The sequence below is a fragment of the Lactuca virosa genome, chromosome 2 (genome assembly GCF_052849685.1).
Source record: "Lactuca virosa cultivar CGN04683 chromosome 2, Lactuca_virosa_CGN04683_v6, whole genome shotgun sequence".
NCBI classification, from domain to species: Eukaryota; Viridiplantae; Streptophyta; class Magnoliopsida; order Asterales; family Asteraceae; genus Lactuca; species Lactuca virosa.
Genome location: NC_136427.1, coordinates 164,271,490 through 164,275,711, shown reverse-complemented (window position 1 = coordinate 164,275,711; position 4,222 = coordinate 164,271,490). Strand labels below are relative to the sequence as shown.

The 4,222-nt window shown below is 31.5% G+C and overlaps 1 pseudogene; it reads right to left on the bottom strand.

The window, feature by feature from the left end:
• Nucleotides 1-2,017: 2,017 nt before the first annotated feature.
• Nucleotides 2,018-3,991, bottom strand: LOC145157940 (adenylyl-sulfate kinase 3-like; annotated as a pseudogene).
• Between the last annotated feature and the right edge of the window lie 231 nt (nucleotides 3,992-4,222).

Below are 4,222 nucleotides of genomic sequence, written 5' to 3'. Positions count from 1 at the left end.
TAACTAGAAACTCACCCAACTACATCATTGAATCCTGTAGATCGAGCAAGCTTATCACTTTGTGGTTCAACAATCGTGATAATCACTTTTAGTAAATGTGATTAAGCATAATTTCTAGATCAAAGGATTAATAGACCTCATAAGTTGCAGTCCTTTTGAGTATCTGATATTTAGATGTTTCAAAATCTCGAGTCTTGTAAATCTGCAGCTGTATGGATAAAAAAAAAAAGAAAATGACATTGAAACTTTGAGTGTATGAATAAAGTATAAACAGTAAAATAATGTAGATACATTTTTTATTAGATCCACAAGACCTTCCATAGAGAATGCCAATAGTCCTACAAAGTTGTTTAAAAGAAACTAATGAATTGCTAAATATTGCAAGAATGATGTGTGTGTTTGAGAGAATGCCATTTTCTGGATTGATGCCCATAACCGAAGTTCCTGTAAAAACCAACATTAGCTTCCATGGTAGGAGCAAAAATGTCATTTCCATTGTCCAACTAGTAGTTATTTCAAAAGTTATTGTCTATACACAAAGAAGAGGAGATCCTTTTATATGACTTGTGGTCAGATTACTTGAAATAGCAACCAACTTTACATAGTTTTCCATTTTTAGCAACCAATTTTTTTTCTCATTTAGGTTAAATCACAAAAAAGACATGCTAGTTGAGGACAAATATTATTGGTACAAAAATAGTTAACTAAATAGTATGAGTATATTGACCTTCTTCTATTTCCCTGAAATCAATTTCCATCAATCTCTAGTCAAATGATTATATAACCTAACTTACTTTATAATTTCAAATGACTAAAAAACCTAAATTTCCATCAATCTCTAGTCAAATGATTATATAACCTAACTTTCATTTTCAATCTTAGCCATGACAATCAAAACTTCTCAACATGTATAACATCTAGATGCATAGTGAAATGGAGACTACATGTGCAAGTTGTTATTCATGTTAGCCATCATCCAATAAGAGTGGATATTGTACAAAAATTCATATAAGTACGTACCATTATGTAGTATTCACATTGCATACACTTAAAATGTGCATGTGGTATGCCATGACTTCCACCAAGAGCACTAGGAATTACAACAATACATCAATTTAGCCACTTAAGAGCCAAAAATGTTGAAAGCATATACATATTCATATGAAAAACGGGTCGACTTACTTGGAAACCTGTCATTCATATGGTGGCCTATAGTTACATCCTTTGTTGCTTTTGTGTTCAAATTTTAATCCAACCTTTTGAATCACAAGTAATGGATCGGATGACATTATTCATTCTTGCCACTATTATATGAGAATATGCAACCAAAAATTATGTGATACCTCTATTGCCCAAATCCTCCGTTTCTAGGTTTTCTCTCAATCTTATATGATGGGGAACCCAACTTGGACCTGTTGTTGATAAAAGTCAAAAGCATTATTAATCAAAGTGTATAGAGTGAAAGATAATTTTGAAAAATTAAACTAGAAAAGACCCATATGTACACAAATGCCTTGTGTAACTGAAAGTATTCAAATTAAAACATACTTCAAAAGACTATAAAGAAGAAAGTTTGGAACAACAAGCAGAAGGAAAATGAGTTCAATCCACATCTCCTGTTCATATACAAAAAACTTCATTTTTTGATAGTCAATAACAACCAAAAGTAATCAGGTGTTAGATTAAAAAGTTGTAAATTTTTTTAAGGGAATATGAAACCAAAATCAAAAGACACAAGCTTGACATTAAACAACTAAATCCCTAAATAATCCTTTCATCTGCTAAAGCAAGATTCGCGCATGAGATAACTACATGAAGATCATCTAATTATATAAACAAAAAATGAAAGATTGGAAAATAATGATTTGAATATTAAGAATCATATATATGAATATAAAAGAGTTTGGAACTTATAGCCACCGGGTACTCAATACTAATGTGAAAACATCAAAGGTTGTTTTAGGAAATGTACCAAGCATTATGACACCCTCCAAAGACTTATGCAACTATGATATTATTATTCTACTTCCAACTTTTTTTTTTCTAAGTAAGAAACTACTTCACCAGCCATATCACATGGTGTAGGACAAATTCCATCTTTTTGTTCAATCTTAATCTACAAAAAGGTCCAATTTCACAATGTACGAAAAACACGCGAAAATGACAAAAATGACCTTGAAAAATGTACCTCATAATTCAAAGGCGGTTCATAAGGATCATCAATCCCAATAGATCCTACAATTCCACAAAATTATATGAATGAGAGTGACCATAATATAAAAATAGCAACATACTTTACAAGATTTAATAATTTTAAATAAAAAGCATAACCCATGAATCATGATCATTTTCTTTTATTAACGATTAGTGAGTCAAGTAAAAAGGGCACCTTTAATCTTTCCTAGATCTTACTAGCTTGTAAAGACCTTTAAAATCTCTTCTTTCACACACTTCAAGAGGCATGTTTATGAACACCTGTGTATTTACACATCGATAAATTTAGCTTCTTCTTTTTTGTACAAACATGTAGTAATTTTATATAAAAAACAGAAATAAGCATTGCCTCTATAAAATTTGCATTTGTCAACATTGCACGAAATGCACCACGGCCCTTTCTATAAGGGGATATCAAACTGGCTATACAGATTAAACCAAAATCTACAAATAACTTTGCTAGTTCTATTAAATAGGATTATAAATCAACAACTTTAATAATGAATTGTTACCCAAACCTTTTTGCATTAAACTAATAGTTTATTGTAGTTTAAGAAAAAATCCAATCCATGATGACACAAGCAAATGTCTAATCATATAAAGTGTTAGGATATATAACCTTCAGGTTATTGTTTTAATCGATAGAATTAAGATTTCGATTAAAATTGAAAGGAGATAGACTTTTACCCTTCAGGAAGTGGCGCATTACTGCCTTCTTCTTCACTACCCAAATTATATTCATAGAAATATCAGCCAAAATTACCTCAAAGTTAATCAAATTTCATCATTGTAACATCAATTCATAGCTAGTTCTATCATCTAACACATAATAGTGACCTAAAATTATGAATTTCATCCACAAAGTTCAAAATTACCTTAAAGTTAATCAAATTTGTATGAAAAAGAGCTAATTATTTAATCTTTGAATAGTTGTAAGCTTTAAATCTAAGTAAGATCGGATAGAAAGCACTGGCTCTTCACTTATTGTATCAGTTGTTGATGCAACTTGAGGGGTATAAGGGGAAGTTTACCAAGAAACAACCTTAACACATCAGAAACTCATACATTTAAATAATTAAACTTTGGTGTCATGAATTAATTGAAATATGATGTATGATTTGTGTATATGTACCTGGTTAGATGTGGGGGAGATTAAAAGTTTATTTCCATCATCATAAAATAAACCTCTTGATCCATTATTTTTCCAGCTTAAGGGTGGATAATGGATGTATGCATGTGAAAGAGCACCAGATCCACCAAAATTTGATGTATTTATAGACATTTAAATTCTACAAATTTGTTTAACTTTTATGAATATACTGAGTGGTTTTATATATGGGGTTTGATGGATTTGTGATGGCAAGTTCTATAAATTTATGGCTTTCCCTTAAGCTGGAGAAAAAGAAAAGAAAGTTGGTGAGAATATTAGTTACAAAAAGAAAATAAAAGAAGCTTTGAGTTTTGAGAATATTATTAAGCAATTAATACCACACTCTGCATGCAATTATTCAATTTGAGAAACTCTTTCAAACACATATCACGTTAACTTGAGGAACCTTTTCTACAACACAACTCCCGTATTCTTTTGCCTGCATTTTTTTACATAATAATTACATTGACATAACATCAAAATGTAGTGGACATATAACATATTACAAATAATACATGAGAATCACAAATTGTTAAAGTTTACAAGTGTATATTCGATTAGAACTCGTGTTAATTGTTTTTCATCCACAAAGTTCAAAATTACCTCAGCAGCCAATACATCGAACATCGTTGGAAGGAAACGACGAGGAAGGGAGTCGGATCGAGAGGAAAGCTAACGAGGATGTTCTTTGGCGATGCTTCAAGTAAACTACAAAGAGGGGAGATGCAGATAAGAGAGGCGACGCAGGTGGACGGTGGTGGAGGTGATTTCCAGGGTAGAGGAGGGAATTCGGTCAACAGATTGGGATTAAGGGCTTCAAAGGAAATCGTGTTTAGGGTTTTTAAGAAACCCGTCGTT